The 20,443-nt window shown below is 50.0% G+C and overlaps 1 long non-coding RNA gene across 1 annotated transcript; it reads right to left on the bottom strand.

Moving 5' to 3' along the window:
- Positions 1 to 16,202: 16,202 nt before the first annotated feature.
- LOC118574117 lies at positions 16,203 to 18,034 on the bottom strand. The gene is made up of 3 exons (XR_004943691.1): positions 17,916 to 18,034; positions 17,405 to 17,490; positions 16,203 to 17,277 (listed from the first exon to the last, which is right to left on the bottom strand). It is a non-coding gene; the product is annotated as an uncharacterized LOC118574117 (long non-coding RNA).
- Positions 18,035 to 20,443: the final 2,409 nt, after the last annotated feature.

Genomic DNA, 20,443 nt, shown 5'->3' with positions numbered 1-20,443 from the left:
TCATAAAGGGCCCAGGTTCAAGGGGCTTGTGGAGAAAGCACGGAAGGGCTGCAGGGAGCGGGGCTTGGCTTTGACAGCTGGGTCGTTTAGGAAGTCCCCAAGGCAGGTGAGTGGTGGGAGAGCCCACATGGAGTGAGGCACCAGAAAGCCAGCTCTGAAACTCAGAAATAGACAGAGCTCTGGAACTTCAAGGGCTGTCTTGGCAGTGGCAGTGGCTTGGCCACAAGGGCCTCAGTGGATAGCCAGAGATGCCTGCAGGGACTTTGTTCTTGAGAGCCTCTGCCAATTATGTAACTGGGTGTTGGTAAGGAGACCCCAGAGGAAGGAGATAGGGAAGAGCAGGCTGGTGACTGTGGCAAAGACATGAGGACTAAGTGATAAGGGTGGGGTGTTCAGGCCACAGTGTGCAGCCACAGTCTCCTCTTCAGGACCCACTCCTGGAAGGTCACCATTAGTCATATTCTTTGGGACTCTAGCCCTCAGCTTGGGTCTCGGATACCAGGATGGTTCCTGTGAGAGGGTCTGCTTGTAACTGGCTCTATCCCAGTGCCAGCAGAACCCATCACCTGCTGGGGATGGCAGGGCCACATACTCTGTGTGTGGAGGCCACTACCTGCTCTGCCGCCCTTTTCTCTCGTCATATTCATCCTGACTATGTCTTCACCGTCATGGCCTTCACATTGCCACCCTTCCCTCATCTTCCTCACTCCCAGGCCACCTTTAACCCAGAACCTCCCAGAAGGTGGAGAGGCCCACGTAACATCAGAAAGGTGTGTGGGTCTCTGTCTAGGTGGGACTTAGCCATTCCTCTCAAGTGCTGGGGTCCATCTGTGGTCCTGCATCTGGGCCAGGCTTGTGACCTTCTATAGGCCCTGGTGGGCTATGGCTGAGACATGCTCCACTTCTGAGCTTGAGCCTACAGAGGCCCCCTGAACCATTGGTCTCTGTCTTATAGTAATAACAAGCCAGATACATCTTCTATGAGATGAGGGATCATGTGACACAGAGCCCAGCGGTCCTCTCTATGCCCAAGAAGGCTCAGGATGTATGGAAAGAACCCAGCCAGGTCACTAAGCTCCAACACTCCCTAGGGTTTGGGTCCTCAGAGAAGGGATCTCAGCAGTCACCAGAAGTGCCTACTGTGCACAACACCTGAATGCTTGGAAACTCCCAGGTCACCTTAGGTCTTCAGAGTTCTACACTCTTCCCCCGAGCTAGCTCACACACCTTGCTAAGTATACATACACAGAAAACCTCACTACTGCAAGGCACTGTTAATATCTGGATGACTTCAAAACACCCATCTCCTGCGTTTTTTTCCTTCTCAGTGAATATGATTTTGTGTTGTGTCATGTTATATATTAGTAGCCTGTAGTTTCCCCCAGGGCACAAAGGCCATTCTGTTTCAGTACACACAGGTTTCTTTCCCACTGTTCTGAGGCCGCACTGACATAGGTGGCCATGACTTTGCTGTGATAATCTACTCAAGCTTGTGTGTTGCTCCCATGGTGAATAGCTCTTCTCCATCAGTTCCTGGATGTGACCTTGAAGGTCAAAGGGTGAGCATCTTTCTCATCACCATACATATCTTAGGATGAGAGGGCCTTTTTTGGGGGGTCAGGAAATTTCCTCTAGTCCTAAGATAGATGGGAAGCCACTTGCAAGCAGGAAAACAGGATCAGCTAGCCTGAAGCTCCTGGAGGACAGGGCCAGGCTTCAGGAGCAGAGGGGTTAATTAAAGATGGATTGAGAAATCTATAAACACCCGGAAATGACTGGCATGTGCTAATTTCTTCTTTAGTATTCACAATGGCGTTCTGTTAATTAAGAAGAGCTAGAGCCCAGGGGAGGCGGCAGGCCAGGCGTTCTGGCGTTGGCAGGCCTGGCAAGCTGCCCATCCTGAGCTTTCTGGGTGCACCAGGGTACAGTGTGACCTTGATGGCATAGGCTAGGGACAGCCTGGCCCTCAGGGAGCCTCCCTGTCCAGGAGTAGACAGTAGCTAAATTTAGGCTTCCTTTCTGTGACTATTGGTGGCTACCAGCCCTCTGGGATACTACACACATGTGAGGCCTAGTGAGAACCTGGGACCTCCCATTTCCCAGAGAGTACTCTCCACAAACTTGTCCAAGGGAAGGTGGACAACATTCCACTCCCACAATAGATGGAGAAATGGAGGCTGAGCTGAGGGCACCCAAGGATGGCCACTTACTGGGTGTGGTAGGTAGGTGGGTGTACCATTTGCTTCTTGGTTCCAGGGTAGGACTGCAAGATTGAGCTGGCTCCCCTTGATGCTCCCTCTGTCCCTGTACATGTTTACTTTTCCCTTCTCACTACCCCGAAGAAACTAGGGCTGAGCTTGGGTTCTGTCCTAGGGTGCTCTGAACAGATGGGGATACCAGAGACAGCCGAAGTGTAGGAGTGTGTGTGTGTGTGTGTGTGTATCTGTCTGAGTGAAGTATGTTCACTGTCTACATACTGTTATGCACACCATTGTGTGTGTGCAAGGGTGTGCCTGTGAGCATGTGTGGATACCAGTACCCTTTCCAGGCTGTGTGTTGCTGGGAAAGCCACTTACATCTTCGTTACAGATTTTCCTCATCTGTGAATTGGGAATACCAATTGGACCTGCTTCATAGCAGCGAAGATACACTTAAGGCCTCTCTGGCGTTCAGAAGTGCCTGCCATTCTTAGTTGCCTAAGCAGTGTCTCTAGCCTGAGCTTCCTTTTCTCCTGTTTGACTCCATGTCCTTGGTAAACTTGTGTTCACCCTCCAAGACCCATCTGAAGATTGGGCAGCACCAAGTCCATGGCACAGCACACAGAGATCTCTTTTTAGAGTCCAAGGCTCCATGGCAGGGAGGAGCCCCACAGGACAGGGAAACACATGGACCTGGGCTTGCACACACCTGTGCAACAATGCATGTGAACAAGGTGGACACCCAGGTATCATTCACTTACAGGAAGATGGAGGCTTGATTGTCAGCATCTGCAGAGACAGGACTCGAATAGACAGCTTTTGTACACATGTTCTACACACTAACGTAAGCCCTTCACGGTGAACAAATAAATATTAGAGGCTTGATTTATATGCACATGCTATGGGCACATATGAGGCACACAGACTAGACATATAGCACTTTGTTTTACACATATATACAGGATTTATACTTTGGACACACACTGTATATGCACAATGCAGGCATACTTAGAATAGTATGCGTGCACAGGTGATATGTTCATTAATTATACTATAGACAAGGCAGGATAGTATATAGCTAGTACATGTACCATATAGCCCCTAAAGCAAGCTCTTGCCAACCTCACACATAGGCCCATAACTGGCACCCTGGGGAGACTCACCCTGAGAAAGTCCCCTCTCTTTAACCTTCAGCACTGAAGGCTGCATTGGGCCCACAGATGGGGAATTAATTGGTATCATTAACATGTGGCAATGATAATGACTTCCATCGATCCCTGTGGCAGATGTATGGCCAGAGCTGGGAGCTCCAGATCTGGGTCCAGGCCTCCCTTGCTACATCCTGACCTTTGGTTCCTTTACACACACCAGGGTGGGCCCTCTCTGCAGTCAGAGCACAGCGGGGGAGATGCAAATGTAAAGCCAAGGCAGTGAGCAACTTACCCCTGGTCACTGGGCTGCCAGAGACTGGGGCCCACTGGCTAGGCAGGACACAGGACACGGCACCTCCCATTTGACCCTTTTCTCCTCCTTCTGGTTTTCTCCTTCTTCTTCCCCTTCTCTCCCCCGTCCCCTCTGCCCCTCCATTCTGGTCTCCAGTCCACTCCCTTTACCTTCTGAGGACAAAATCGCTCAATTGCTTCTTGCCTTCCAGGCCCTAACCAACCCTCTGGTTCTATTCCCAGTCTCTGTCCTCTGCCTTCAACAGGCTGAGACCACAAGGTGGAGGTCCTGGCCTGCAGGGAGAAGGATGGAGGCAAAGGTGTCCTCAGGATGACAGACAGTGAGCTCCTGCCCCTTCCAAGTACAGCCTCCAGGACAGTCCCCCTCTGATGCCTGCAGTGTTAACTCCTCCCCAGCCCGTCTTGTGGAAACTAATGGCCTTCTTCCTACTATGTCACAGCTCCTTATGGACAGACTTTGTCTAATTGACCATGACAGCTGCTTCAGACTCAGGCCAGGAGAAGCAAATGGTCGGTGCCTTGTAGACAGTGAATTAGTGTAGCTAGACTGAGACAGACAGACGGACAGACAGGTGGAGAGGACGAACCCAGAGAAGGCAGGTCAAATGCCCAGAAGCTGGGGAAGACAGAGGGGCACAGGGACCACATGGGCTTTGTTGGTCCACATTTAGGAGTCGGAGTTGTTCTCTGGCCCTCTCAAGGCTTTGGGGTTCCTCCTGCCTCTCTTGGAGTCAGGATCCCTCATTCTGTCTATCAGGAAGAGAGCTGAGAACCCTGAGGCTAGAACAGCAATGTGGGAGGGCCTTTCATGTTGTTCACAAGATAGGATTTGAACTCTGAGGATCCAGCCAGTGGCACCCATCCCCAGCTGCCCCCTGAAGTCCAGCCTGGGTCACACCTCTGGGGACACCCCCAGACTGCCTGGAGGCACTGAATTTGTTACTGTCGCCCCAGTCCCAGGGCTTCTAATGAGCTGGTAATGAGCTGTCAGCTAATTATGAGAATTAAATGGGGCGGCAGGCCTAGGCTAAGGGCTGGGCTGAAAACTTCCATGGTATCAGAGGGAAGGAAGTTCCCTGGCTTCTCTCTCCACAACTGATTTGGCCTCTGCCCACTCATGAGTTGGGGAGTGTATCTCTCTTGGAGAAAAATGAGGACCCTAGCTCCATGATTCAAGAATAAGGCAAGGTCCCATCTCACAGCTGGAGGCCTCAAGTGGAGGAGAGTAGCTGAGGGGCTGACTCTGTGTGACCTGGCGCAACTCCCTCTGCATCTAGAGTCTGTCTTCCTATCTGTGACATGGGTCTAGGGAAAGCACATGGAGGCTCTCCCTCCCATCTCAACACAACCGTATCTCCTTTTACATAGGTGGCTCTGGTGCCCCCAACTCTTTGAGGGTAGCAACTTACTTAGGGTCACATGAAATAACTAGGGAACTCAAGTAGAGAAATCTTCAGCCAACAGAAATGAGTATGTGTGTTGAGAAAAGTTCAAAGCAGTGTCAAGCATGGCAGAATCAAATTGGAAATGATGTCAGTGTACCACAAGAAGGGATGAGGAAATTGTGGTATTCTCATCTTCCTGCCTCAACTTCTTGAATGCTGAGGTTACAGAAACCCATCCCCATGCCTGTTTTATGCACTGCTAGGAATTGAACTCAGGGCTTTGTGCATGCGAGGCAAACACTCTGGTCACTGAGCTAGCAGCATGGAGCATTACTGACCATGAGCAATGATATAAAACACAAATTTCCATGCTAGTTCTTCAGTTTGCAGGTTGCCACAAAAATAGCAGGTGCCGATCATGAGCTGCGACCCATCATGTCACATCTCTTAAAGTCCATGGTTGGACACTGGGTATCCACTATTCACTTTATGCACAGACACCAAAGGATGAGACTGGGTTGTCTCCTCATTTCCAAGTCAGAAACTGGTGATATTTTACAAAAGTGGTTGGGGGAAGAAGAAGGGTTTAATAGTGATTAAAGTCTGGTGAAGGAATGAATGAAGGCAAGAATGTTGGAAGTGACAAGAGTCGAAGGTAGTGGAATTATGGGAGAAATGGCAGGAGGCTGATGCTGTCCTCATTTGGCTGGAGGTGTTCGAAGAAACTTCCAACGTCCACAAGGACTGTGATTGTGACAGGACGTTGAAGATGTCTCAGGGTAGCACTGGACTTTCAGAAATACTTCCAAACATGGAAAACACAGAGGGTAGAATGTTGGAAATGACAGTGGGTATGGGGAGGGCTGAGGAGATAGCTCTGTATGGAGCTTGCTTTGAAAGCATGAGAACCTGAGTTTGTCCAGAAACCATGTAAAAACAATCTCCAAACAACACTGGATGTTGAGCTAGAGCAGTGGCTCAGTGGTTAAGAGCACCCGCTGCTCTTGCAAAGATCCCAAGTTCAGTTCCCAGCTCCCACATGGCAGCTCACATCTGTCTGTAACTCCAGTTTCAGGGTGTCCCATAACTTCTTCTGAACTCTGCCAGCACAAAGCACACATACAACATATAGACATACATGTAGGTAAAATACTCATATAAAACATATACAAATAAATAAACATTGTTTTTGTTTTGTTTTGTTTTTAATGTGGGTGTTGTGGCACCTTGTAGTCCCGGAGCTGGAGAGACAGACAAGTGACCCCTGGTCCTCAGTTGTAGTCTAATCAATAAGTCTCAGGGCCCAGTGACAGATCATGTCTGGAAAAAAACAAACAAAAAAAGCCCCCCTCAACCAGAACAACAACAAACCCCAAAAATAAAACACCAAGGCCAACAAGATGGCACTTGCCACTAAGCCTGATGACCTGGTTTGACCCCTGGGGTCCTCGTTGTGGAAGAACGAACACTGGGCTGGAGAGACAACCTAGTGGTTAAGAGCACTTGCTGTTCTTGCAGAGGACATGGATTCCCAGGACTCAGGTCACGTGACTCCCAAATACATGGAACTTGTTTCAGGGGATCCAGTGCTCCATTCTGGCCTCCATGGGCATTAGGCAAACACATGGTACACATACATACATGCAAGAACTCACACATGCATAGTAAATAAATATTTTCAGAAAGAGAACTGACTCCTGCAAGCTTTTCTCTAATTTATACAAATGTGTTATGTCAGTTCTACTCACATTCACGCACAATAAATTTATTTATATAAATGTTTAAAAGTTATTAAAGAGAAAAAAAAACAAGGACCTGAGGAATGACATTTGAGGTTGACCTCTGGCTTCTGCACACAAGAGCACACATGCATACACTCAGGAGCATTGCTCCCCGGCCCAGTGCTAGAAACATTCAAATTTCAAAATCACTGTGATGGTTTACCAAGGTGTGCAAGACTTGCCCACACTGAGAGCTACACACTTGCTATACACACTCTTCTTGGTAAGTCTTCTATGAAAAACTAAAGCGCTTTAATTCTTAATGCTTCTAATGCCTTAAGTTGCAATGCACTAAATATATCAGTTGTGCAGTTTCAAAACGCCATCGTACATTTCTAACCAACTATACGTATTTTCCCATTTTGACAAAAGCTTTTAATGATTGCAAAAAGAATCCTATATCCCCCCACTGACATGCTCAGTGTGGTGTCAACCTTTGTGGTCATTTCACAGTTCCTACCCACAGCATGCCCAGCCAGGATGGCTGGCACACAGTGTCACAGACAGACGAAGCAGTTTGGAGAGAAAAAAAATCCAGGTGCCCAAATGTACACACTTACAAATTCAAAAGCAGGCAGTTCCAATCTGTGGCATGTAAGCCAGAATGTGGCTGCTTGAGGGAGGTGGGGATTGATGAGAGGGGTCAAGAGGCAGGCTGCTGAAGTGTTGGTATATTCTAGACCTTGATTCAAGTGGTGATTTCCAGTTTCTAATAATACATTACCATGGCATGCACTTGAGTTCTCTATACTTCACCATATATAAGATCTATATCTTTAGGTATGATCCCTGGGTAAAACTCGTGTGTGTGTGTGTGTGTGTGTGTGTGTGTGTGTGTGTGTGTGTGTGTGTGTGTAGTGTGTATGTGTGTGATGCTGAGAATGGAATCCAGGGTCCCACGTGTGGTAGGTGAGGGCTCTACCACTGAGCTACAGCACTAGCCCTTTTTTATTTTCTATGTATGGGTGTTTTACCTGCACACGTGTACCACTTACCTGTTAGTGCCCACAAAAGCCAGCAAAGGGTGTCAGATAATCTGGGGCTGGAATTACAGACATTTGTGAGCTGCCATGTGGGTGCTAGGAATCAAACCCAGGTCCTCAGGGAGAGCAGCCAGTGCTCTTCCGAGACACCGCTCCAGCCCCCAGTATTTTTTTAAAGTGGGAAAATTCTGAGAGTTTTGGGGGTTTGTATGGCTCCTTCTATTAGACATTAGATATAGTTGGCATTCTCTTTCTTCTAGACTTTTCTTTGCCTCACTCCTGTCTCACTGGCTGATCCTGTGACTCTGCACCTGCTTCTTCACCCTCACCCCCTCGCTGGCCCCCTGCTGGCTTGTCTTCTCTGAGGATGCCCTTGCTCTAGGGATACAGCCCTTCCGATAGATGTCTGCATGTGGTCAATGGTTTGAAGGAAGGGAGGGAAGGCAGGGTGGCTGCAGGTTAAGGAGGCAAGGTAGAGGTGGGGGAGGGAGAGGAGGACAGGAGGAGGAGGAATGAAGGAAAGGTAGAGGAAGAAAGAAGGTAGGAAGGGAGAGGGGGGCAACAAGAAGAAAGGAGGAGGGAGGGAAGAGGGAGGAGGCGGTTCAAACCACCAGGCAGGAGGAAGCACTTTAGGCCAGAAGTCATAGAGGCAGGAGCATCTCAGAGAGGATTTAGGCCTGATCCCAGCTCTAGAGAAGTGACACCCTATTAAGGCCTTCCCAGCCACCCTGCGTCTCCCTGATGGAGTCTGGAACTCCACACTATTAGCCACAAATGGCATTTTGAAATGGCTTTTTTTTTCTTTTTTGGGCGAACCCCAAAGACATTGCTAAGATTTACATTTTCAAATATATGCTGACCTTTTTTCCTCTTTCTTTGAGTTCATTTGTCATCAGTGTATAATTGAATCAATATATTTCCCGATCAGCCCCAAGATTGAATAAGGTCATGGGGAGCCGTGTGTGGGCATTAGACGTCATTATTTCACTCCGAATGAGCGGCCATGGCACGGCGCAGTCCGGGCGCCAAATGAAATTCTATTAGATTCTATTACACTTTTACAATTATAGAGGCGTTCCAATATTACAAGGGGAAATGAAGTCATAATAAAAAAGCCCAGAGGTGTATTACAGAGAAATGGGCACACTATTTTTCTAGTTAAAACTTGATGGAGGGAGCTGGGCTGGTTTCAGTCGCTGAGAAGTGACCTTGTTCTTGAAGCCCCTCAGCTGCCCTGCTGACTTCCCTGCTGTGCCTCTGCTGCCTGCAGATCTACAGGGGAGGACCCAGAGAAGCCAGCAACCTGCTCCACTCACACCCTGGGAGCTCCAGGGCTGTGGGAGACCGAGACTGTTCTGAAAAGATGTTATTGTCCCTCACCAAGCTATTGTTGGGGACATCCCAGAGTATATAGGTGCAGCGTGGTGACCTAAACAGAACTGTGGCACGTAGACATGGTGTGTGTGGACATCAGCATGAGGTAACACTTTAAGGGAGGTCTGACAGGGCCCGGGCCCTGTGGAACAGGACTGGCTGAGGGATCAAGGCAGACTAACTTGGCCCTGACAACTGGGGACACAAAGAAAAGATCACCAAAGCTACAGCCCGGGGTGCGACAGGCCTAGCGGCTAGAAGGTGCCCTGCGCTTTGAAAGCGTTGGAGACAAGGGCATGGAGGGCAGAGCTTTACGTAGATGCTGGAAGGAGGGCAGTGGAGGAAGAGCCACTCCCATACTCGAGACAGAGTTGGGTAGAGTGACCTGGGACATCTGAGAGCAAGGAGTCTAGTCTGGCCTGGGAGGATTGACAGCTGCCTGGGAGGGGTGTGTCTTAGTCTCTCTTCCAAAGACTGTGATAAAGTATCCTGATAAAAGCAACTTAAGGGGAAAAGGGTTTCTCTGGGCTTGCAGTTCTAGGGAGATAGAGTCTATCGTGGTGGGAAGGACATGACAGTGAGCAGGGAAGGTACGCTGGCTAGTTTTATGTCACTTGGCACATGAGTCATTGGAGAAGAGAGAACATCGATTGAGAAAGTGCCCTCGTAAGATTGGCCTGTCAACAAGGCTGTGGGTCATTTTCTTAATTAGTGATTGATGTGGGAGGGACTAGCCCATTGTGGGTGGGTGGCTCCTGGGTTGGTGGTCCATATAAGAAAGTAAAATGAGCAAGCCACTAAGCAGTACTCCACCAAGGTCTCTGCTTCAGTTCCTGCCTTGATTTCCCTTCATGATGGACTGTGATGGGGACATGTAAGCTGAAATAAACCCTTTCCTCCCCAGGTTGCTTTTGGTCATGCCTTTTTATCACAGCAATAGAAACCTCAAGACAGAGGCACCAGAAGCAGGAGCAGAGGCTGCCAATTCCATTACACCCACACCCAGGAAGCAGAGTGAGCAGGAAGGAAGGACTTGCTCTAAAGCCTCAGGGCCCACCCCCAGTGACCGACCTCCTTCAGCAAGGCTCCCCCTCTTAAAAGTTCCACACCAGCCCAAACAGCACCCCCAAATGGAGGACAAATATTCAAACCCTTCAATCCATGGCAAATATTTCACATTCAGACAACTGCAGAAGGCTTGGTGTGCCCTGAGATGAAGGCTGGATGGTGGTCCATGGGAAGGAAGGCCGGAAGCCCAGGGAAGGGCTCAGTAGGGTCTCTGGCGACAGGGATAAAGGTCCAACACCAGGACAGATTCCCTGACAGAAGCCTGGAATCTGCTGCTTCCCTGGGGTACTGGGCAGGTATTTCTGGCTGCTGGTTGGATCTTCCGGTGTCCCAGGGGCCTTAGGATGGATTTGGTAATTGTCACATCCGTTCACTTCCCTTTCCCTTAGGAGTGCAGTGTGTTTTCCTATCCATAGATGCCTCCCCATGATTGCTGACCCCTACTTATCCAATGAAACCCTAATCTGTAGAGGGATTTTGCACATACAATTGAAATCACTTGTCAGCCAACCTTAAAATACAGAGGTCCTTGGCTTGAGCCAGCAGGTGAGCCCTCCAAGATGGAAGCCTTTGCTCTGATGCGTGACAAAAAAGAAGTCAGAAAGATTTAAAGCACACAGAGGATTTTTTGCACTGTAATTAACTTAAAGACCAAGAGAGCATGGAGTGAAGAATGAGGACATCCTCTAGAAGTTGAGAGCACCCCTGGACGACAGCCAGCAGGGTCATAGAGACCTCAGTCTTGCATGAGCATGGATGTTTCTGCTGCCAAAGTAGCAGGAATGAACTTAGATGAAGAGTCCTGGTTCCCAGCTGGACACAGCCAGTAGACACCTAACTCTAACCTGGGCAGAGAGCTATAGCTTCTTTAGACTTCCTGAGCATATGGACAGGGTTGTAAGCCACAGAGTTGGTGGTGATTTGTTATGAAGGCACGGAAGACTAATATGCACTGAGATTTCTTTTGGACAGAAGAGGCAATAAGGGTATGAACTGTGGTCAAAGCATTGTACAATTTTGCATAGCCTCTTGTGTTATATGATGGTCTGAGGACCTCATGCCCTGGGAATAATAGCCCCTCAGCTGGGCTGGAGGAGCACCCTTGAACCAGTAAAACCCTGCAGCCATACCCAGCCAACCTGTGTCCTGAGGAGGGATTGCCTAGGTGATCTACAGATCTGGGAACAGAATCAATGCTCTGTCTCTCTTCCAGGGATTCTAGGATGGTTTGTCACACCGAAAGGTTGCAGCAATTAGTAACTCTTCCAGACACCTTTGTGCAAGCAGCAGCCAGGAGCAGACAGAGGCAGTGGGGAGCTGCTTGGAGACCCCGTAGATCCTGCTTGGAGAGTCTCAGCAAGATGAAGGTTGAGGGAGCCTGGGCCAGAGCATGAAGCTATCACTCCCTCACAACCTCTTGGGACATCATGTGCCACCTCCTGAAGTCATTATCCATGCTGCCAACAGCCTCCTGGGGTTCTTTCAAGACATCTAGTGTTCTGTGACCTCCATCTTGCTTCTGGGGACACATTTATCTCTCCCTGGGCAATCTCTGCTGGGCTAATGTCCACCCTCACCCCAGGGTAGAAACTTCTTTTTCCTCTGCAGCTCAGGCTTCACCAGTCCCACTTGGCCTCTGGTGATGTCACTTGGTACCTGCTCCTAAGCACAGATGAGCCAGGCCACGTGCCCTCAAAATCTCTCCTGCTTAAAGTGAGTCTGATAACAGCAGCCCCTGCACTCGTGGCAGAAGCAGGAGGCCCTTGAGTTTGAGGCCAGCCTAGGCTACATAGCAAGACTTGTATCAAAAAGCCAAAAGGAAAAAAAAAAGAAGAAGAAACAAGAAGAGAAAAAAGCAAGAAAGAAAAGAAAAGTTAAAAAATAAAATAAACCAAAAATTCCTGTTGCCGAGAAACATTCCCATCCTTGGGGAGGTGAAGGAAGAAACACCTCAGGCCAGATCTCACCAGACAAATCCTCACTCGCAAAACTGCCCTTGGCTGTGTCCCCTACCACCTGGGTAAGTGGCCCAGAGCTAGAGCGGCTTCTCCTGGCAAGCTACCCCTGGAGCCTCTGCCTTAGGATTTGGGCATCTAGGTGTCTGTTTTCCCAGCTTTGAGCCTTAGTTAAGACCAAGACGAAGACCACCTCTGACATTCTATAATTTGCTCTGAAATAACCTGAGCTTTAAAGTGGCAGGTCAGTACACATTACTGTTTTTACCTGAACCACTTGAAAATAAGGTAAGATGGCTGCACCATGCCCCTGTCACACCCCTCATCCCCCCAACCCACCAGTGCTTTAGCACACGTCTTTCAATGCAGCTGGCAAGATCCAAAGGTTCACTGACTCCTGCTCAGGTCTTACTGGCTGTCCTAATCATGGCTGCTGAGTGAGAGGAACATGTTTATGCAGTGTCTCAACTGGTTGTCAGGTTTCTTTATTTTTCTTCAATGTAGAGCAGTCCTTTGGCCTTCCCTGGCTTTGCACTTAAGGTGGCAGGCTGGTTATTTGGTAGACTGTCCTTCAATTCAGGTTTGCAGACTTTGCTCAGCATCCTACTCAGGCTGCACTGGGCAGCTTGACTGTGGGCTCGTCTCACGGGTGTCCCATTTGGGTCATGTGACTGAGGTGCTGTCCGTCTGGCTTCTCTCCTGTGAAATTATTCCTCATCCTTTGCAATCAGTAGCTGTGCAGGGAGGTCTTTGGGTCCATGTAAACATCCCATTTCTTGTTAACTTGTCGACTTACTCATTCGTGTCAGCACGGAATCAGTTTCTGATTTTTATGAGAGGTTCTCAGCCACGGCCTGGGTCCTCTTGACAGTTGCCAACTTTTGTGTATACATTCGCTTTCAGGGCAACAAGGTGCACCTGGCTCTACTTCCCCACCCCAGCTCGGAAGGCAGCCATTTCCCCAAAAGGTCCTGGCTCATTTTAGTGTGCACATATATTTAGAAACCAAGATTTGAGTACAGGGTGTGCTTTGTGGTAGTGGGGTGTCACTGTTCTGGGCACTCTCAGTGGACTATGCTAGGGAACGTACCACTGATCCAAACTTCATATGAAATCTATGCTTGTTCTACCACCTAAACTAGATCTGTAGTGTTGTTAAACTCACCTTGTTAAAGGTAGCTTAAATTTATGGAGGAAAATGCATGTAGCACACCAGACCTCCAAACCTGCTACCTAGCAACATAGTGCAGATTAAAAGGCCAGTCTTTACCCTCCTTCTCTATCACAGGCCTGGCTTCGAGATCCAGCTTGCTACCACTGCTCAGCCTAGCCCCAGCCCAAGGAAAAGTCTGTGTTCAGCTACTTTTCTGCCTGATAAGAAACAACTAATGAGAAGGAGAAGTTGACTTTGGCTTGCAGTTCCAGGGGATACAGCCTAACCTAGTGAATGGTGGCAGGAGCCTCAAGAGGCTGTCACATACATCTACTGTCAGGGAGCGGAGAGTAGACAGGAGGTGAGGCTGTTGTAGAATGTCTAGGCTCACCTACCCGTGACCTGCTTCCTCCAGAAAGGCTACTTCCTAAAGGTTCTGCAACCATCCAGAACAGCCCCACCAGCTGGTGACCAAGTGTCTAGACACATGAGCTTTTGGATCCAAAGTCTTCCAGGCAGGATTAGGAGTGGGGATGGGATGGGTAGGAATGGGGGGTGGTGGTGGTGGCACGGTAAAGTTCTTGCCATGGACATGGCAGCGGGTGCCTATAATCTCAGCACTGGGGAAGCAGAGGATCCTTGGGGCTGGCCAGTCTAGCAGAATTTCAAGCTCGAGGTTCAGTGAGAGACCCTACCTGAAAATTAAGGTGAGGAATAATTGAAGAAGACACCTGACCCCCCCTACACACACACACACACACACACACACACACACACACACACACACACACACACCAGAACCTGGAGGAGGAAAGTACCAGTCCTTCCGGCTTGTAGGGCTGTAAAGCCAGGCTTCAGAGTGGCTGACTGTCAAGCAGAGCCCAGCACCAGCATTCTGGCTTCAGTTCCCATGGATCTGCACACAATTCCCAGTGTGAGCTCCTTTTGCACGCAGAGAACCAGCTCCTCTGAGCCTCCAGCTCCACATACAGGCCACCAGCTTTCTGCAGCATGATATCTGCCCAAAGGTGACCCGGGAAGCAGGGACCACCGGAAGGCTGCGTCCCTAGTAACTCCTGGGAGTGTTCCTGAAAGGGATCTCCTAATTTTATTCCCTCCCCTTCTCCTCCTCTAGGGGCCTTTAAGGGTAGGAGGCCCCGGGGTGTTTGGCCTTCCTTGCAGGCAGCCCCTGCCCTCCCTGGGGCCTGAGCCCAGGCTCTGGCTGTGCAGAGGCTTGGAGCTCAAGGCTAATTGTGAATTAGGAGCCCAATTATGCCCTGCACAATTGGCTCCGCGCTACCTCCTCTTCCCGACAGACATGTATATTAATAGTTGGCACTTATTGAACCAAATATGAATATTCATCTTCATTTATATTTCAAGGCTTTTCCTCCTGGAGGCCCGCAGGGCTGCGACCAGCTCCAGCCCCATCACGGAGCTGACAGCTCACACTCCTGGGCCCTGACTCCTGGTTCGTGGGCGGCGGACTGGGCTCCCAGCTGTCCACAAACACTCATTAGGGGGGCTGGACCCAGCGAGCTGCGGAGAATGTGTAATCGCCCTGCGCGCTGCTAATTAGGGAACTGATGGGGCATTGAGGGCGAGAGGACGAATTCTTTAAACAGAGGACGGGGAAACTTGAAGAGCCGTAATTACTTAGAGCAGAGTTCATCTCAGAACTTGGGAGCCAGTGAGTCTGATGACAGCCCTGCTGGGTGGAGGGCAGGGAGGAGACTGAGCACCTGGGGCTCGCACCCAGCCTCTAGGGGGCAGCGTGGAGCCACTTTTCTGTAGTCCTGGTGCCACTCAGCTGTGTGAGCCCCTCCCTTCTGGGGGGGGGGGCAGTTTCCTCTGCCTGGCCTGCTAACCCAGGCTCCTGTTCAACTCCAAAGGGTCAAGCCAGGCGTTCCTGTGACAACTCAAAAGGACACACAAGAACACTCCAACAGGGTGTCTCTGAGGTGTGTCACCTAAACCTTCTATCCACTCTCAGGGGTATACATTCGACCTTTCACATTGCAGCATGCATGACGTCACCTACAAATGTGTGGCATGCTGATAGCTACACGGGGATGCTCGCAACCTGTGGCCTTCAGATTGGACAGGCCTCCCAGAGGAACCATGGGCCCCACCTCTCTTCTGCTTTGCACCTACCTTCCCATCTCTCCACCGCCAGCTCCACTCCTACGAATCTCAGGAAAACCTCTGTTCTTTGGAGCTCAGCATAGTGTCTCTCCTCAGTGGGCCACTTCCTTCCCCTCTCTGGTTTGGTTGGTGGAGAGGACAGGATTAGAGGACAACCATGGCATTCCTCATAGTCTCAACCAACTGGCCAGTAACTGGATCCCAAGAGGAATCTGGGCAGCTTTTCTGACTTCTGCCAAGAGCCATGCTGTCCAGTCCTTAGCCACTGACCCCACAGAGCTATTTACACAAATGAAATAAACTTGCAGGCTTGGTTCCTTATTCACACCAGCTGCATTTCTGTGTTCAATAGTCATACACAGAATATTAGCCTCTGAGGTTATCGACCAAGCTTTACTGAGCATGTGGACCTCCAATGTCCAATAGACCTTTGGTTCCAAACCTCTAGGGATCTTTCAGTCAGTACCCAGAGGACCTCTAAGCAATAACTTCATGGTGGGGGCGGTGAGGAGGGTGCTCTTAGAAGTCAGTGTTTAGAGTCACCCTCATACCTGCCTCCCAGTTGGACTTCCAAAGCTGTAATTAGCAGGGAACAGCCCTGTTCAATCATTGGCACCAGCCCCTCACAGCAACATGGCCACTGTGCTGCAAGAAGAGATCAGAAACAAGCATTTAGGCTGGACCTGGCTGGAACCTCTATGAGGGAAGCCTGTAGCTGGGCCTGCCAGATGAGGCTTCCCATTGTGGAAGGAGGCTTCAGTTAGGGGGAGGCAGGTGCCCAACCAGAAGCCCACCTACCCCCTCCCTGCTGATCTGCTTCTAACACATCCAGAGGCCTTTCTTGGTGCCCTTGTAGGCTCGACTGAGTCCAGTTACTACTCTGGGGATGGGGCTCATGTCCCAGTAAGGTCAAAACTCATCTGGATGCAAGGTGATTCTGTGTTCACAGCATCCAGAATTTCATTGTGCCCTGGGGCAGAATGCCAGGACAGAATGCTGGAGTCACCTCCCCAGGGGCTCCCTGGATGTGCACCTGAGCTGGGTTAAGCAAAATGTGAGTACCTGAGGGGGCGTTTTTTGAATGAGGTTTCACAGACATGTTCCGGAATGCTGGGCTGCTGGGAGCCTGAGCTTTTAGCCCTGGAGATGAGCATGTTTTAGTCCAAACATGAGTGTCCTTTTATCCAGAGAAACAAGGATGGGGGGTGGTCAGAAAGGTGAAATCCTGAGGGTGTGAGTGGAGATGGGACCAAGAGTGGGAAGTATCCTGAAGGCAGCTGGGCCTGGCAAGGACTTTTCCTCACCAATGCGGCCTCTCCTTTGGAGATGGTCCCCAGGTAGGAGGCAAGCTCTAGAAAGGGAGAGAAACATGGTACACATGCCTCATCTTTGTACTCCCTCATTAGATTGAGCGTTCCTCGGTTCATTTTCACAACTTTGGCAGGCCATCAGGGCAGGACTGTCATCCCATTCCACAGGAGAAACTGGTCCTGGGGTGCCACACAGAGGGACTAGTCACACAGATGTGGCCTGGTGCTCTTGCTCTCCATCTGGGCTACAGCAGTCACATTTGCTTCCAAATGGCTTGGATTTGGGGTTGTGGCTTGTGCTTTACATGCAGTTTAAAGAAAGTGACACAGATAAGGGAATGTGATTAACTCAAATCAACCTTGAAAAGGATCCTGAGAGAATCGCATAAAGGATGCAAGGATAAAGAGGTACCTTCCTTGAACCCCAAACCTCCTCCAAGGAAGGGCTTCTCTCTGAGACATCTGAAAATAACAAGGAGAGATTTTTGAGCATGGGCTAACATGTAGAAAGGAATTTCATTTTTACTTCCAGGTTGTCTGTAGGAACTTTATGAATAATGATGAGGCGCTCAGATTCCTGGGGCCTTACCTAGCATTGGGTTCCTGGCATCTGTGGGGTCCATGGAGGATCACACGGATGAACTGGCCAGGACAGTGTGGCTGGTTGGTTGTTACCTGAAAGAGGGGAGAAGGGAGAAGGGGAAGATATGAAATCTTGGTTCAAGTGTGTAGATGTCCTTGAGGATTGGTCCAAGTCCAGTTCTAACCTAGTTCACTGGCTTCAGGTACCAGGGAAAACCTTAGCCAGCTAGGAACAGAACTGTCTTGCCTGCTCATCCTAAGGCCGGAAGACAAGAGTGCTGTGAAGAAACCATTGCTTTTTCTCTCACATCACACATCCTCTGGCCACTGTCCTCCCAGCTCCTTCCAAGGGTGGCTTTGCTTTTCGAGCTTGCTGGTCGGAACCCACCATACTGTGTGGGCTGCAGGCACGGTGTTAGTGGACACCTTACTGACCCACGCAAGGAAGGAGCTCTGAGCCAAGTTGCCGGCTCTCCTCTGCTTACAGCTTTTGGTTCCAGGCTGCTGGGAAAGTGTACCTGGAATCTCTCCTGGGATTCTCATTTTTAACCAGACCCACTGAAGGTGCGGAGGCATGGGGGAGTGATGGGTGCCAATGTTCTTCAGCACACACTGCTCCATGTTCTATGAGCTGGAAACCACTCTGGAAAGACACATTGGACATGCACATGGCTATTAATAAAAGAGAGCCCTGATTTCCATCCTTCTAGTACTCCCTCTGGAGCCCATGTGTGGTGGCTGGGGGGGGGGGGGGGGGGGTGGGCAGGATGCTGGCATTCCTGGGTCCCTAGCAGAAATAATCTCTAACAGCCCCCAAACCTCATCCTCAACCTAGAATGGTTATTAACATATTAATTAATATTTAAAAACTCATTATGCCTTGATGATGGCTTCCTTAATCTGCTTTTATATTAATCGCAGTCACCAAGGAGCAATAACCATACTTACGTGGCAAAATGGAGTCATTCTACTTAATTACCGAGGAGGTTTTACAGGCAGTCTTCAAAGCTCGCAAACAATCAGAGGGTTGATGGGATGTCTTCCTTTTAGAGTCTCTGCTAAATTAGATGCTCTGACAGTCGCAAGTTTTATCTTGTGTTGAGATGAAGTCCCCCTGTTCCTCATTGTGCCAGCCTAGAGCCCCTGCTTTCCTTAATTATTGGCCTGAGGAGGTGGCCTGGATTCTAACTCCCAACCTGCACCCTGGCCTGCTACCTCCTGAGGCAACACAAACCAGAGGTCCTAGGCACAGAGATCCTCTCTTCTCTTCCTGTGCGGCTCTGTCTGCTGCGGAGCTTGGACCTGAAACTCTGGGGCTGTCCTGGCAATTTTAGTTCCCAGGTGAGCTGAGCCTTCAGCCTGTTCAGTCACCTGGGGGCTGCTTGTCCTGGCAGCCACCGAGCCCCGCTGCCCGTTACCTGCAGGCTTCCCCACCATGGTTCATTCAAACAATGCCTAGCTCTAAAAGGGGCTTACACAGTCCCTCCCCACCAGCTCTGCCCACTGCCCTGGGCTCCTTGATAGAAGCAGAGGTAACTCAAGTCCAGTCTGTTGGGACTGTTGTGATGGGACCAGGGTCACACAGGTCTTCCTGGCCTGACAGGTCTCTGCCCTTGGTCCCTTGGAAGATTTAGGATTTCTGTCAGATGTAGAGGGGCAGCCTGCAACAGTGTGATGGCCCTGGTGGCCTTTGCCTCACCTGCCTCTGCAGCTCCATCCATATTGGTGTTCACGGTGACATCGGGGTCTCAGGTGAGTCAGGAGCATATGCTGAGGCCAGGGCCCAGCGAACCTAGTATGCCATCTGTCCAGAAGGCCAGCAAAGATGCTTGTCAGCATCTAGAATATGTTCCCACTCCTGGCCCTCCCTTCTGAGCCTGGCCACAAAAAAGCCTTTTGGGCAGAAAGAGTCAAATGGTGTCCAGAGATGAGCTCAGTGACAGGCTGGGGAATCGGTGACTCCCTCCCAGGGTGCTGATAACCCTGGAGGTCATTCATCACCCAAGCAGGATAGCCGGAACCATCCAGAGCATCTGTAGCCCTAACGGGACCACACAACCACCAGGATGGGACACAAAGAGCGGTCGGCTGCCAGGTGGTGCTGTGAAGCCTGGTGCTGGACAGCTGGGAACTGCGGACTTGAATCAGGACCCAGGTCTCAGGGTGGATGTGATGGTCAATCTTCATTGATTTAGAATCACTATAGAAACATACCTCTGGGAATATCTGTTTGGGTGTTTCCAGAAAGATTTAACCCAGGAAGGAAAACTGAATGCCCCTGAATGTGGGCCGAACATGACTTACTAAGAACCAAGAGAGGGGCTGATGAGATGGCTCAGTGGGGTAGGGAGGAAAACATCTTGTCCTGGGAATTATGTGTATATTGGGGTGTAGGGAACCTCACTGGAGGGGGGCATTTGCTTAATTATCTGCCTGGATAAAGGAACGAGACCAGATCCACAGTGACCTCCTCCCTCCCTGCATGGCTGCCATGGACCGCCCCAGGCAGTGGTTTAGTAATGGTGGAAGATAGGGTCAAGGCTAGGAGCCCAGGGCATTCTCACAGCTGACTCAGTGTTCTCAGGCTTTGAAGAGGCCCTGGAGACGGAGGTGGATTCAAGGAAGTCAGGAGTAGGTCAGTATTGGAGGCTGCAGAACAGATATTAGTGTGGCTTGGGTTGTTATATTACTGTGTTTGTTTTTATTTGTTTTTGTCATGCCTGGCATAGAACCATGTAGAACCCAGAGCCTCCCTCATACACGGTAGCGCCCTCTGCCATGAAGCTGCATCCCCAGCCCTGCTTGTTGGTGTCACTTACAATTCCTCTTTTCTCCTTAGCATCTGGCAAGACTGGGCTTCCTATTCCATAGTGGGGGCCCATGATAAACCCCGGCCAAGGCACTATGAGTAGAGTGCCATGGTCCACTACCTGTGCAATGCAAGTGAAGTCCAAAGGAAACCATGCAAGCCTGAGGCCTTTCCCTTGTACCATGGAGATCCGAAGCTGCCCCTGCAGGTGGTGGCCTTCTTAGACAGAAGGAAGTA

Source organism: Onychomys torridus, chromosome 1, assembly GCF_903995425.1.
Source record: "Onychomys torridus chromosome 1, mOncTor1.1, whole genome shotgun sequence".
NCBI lineage: Eukaryota > Metazoa > Chordata > Mammalia > Rodentia > Cricetidae > Onychomys > Onychomys torridus.
Note: the sequence above shows the minus strand (reverse complement) of the source record. Positions and strands in the feature narration are given on the sequence as shown.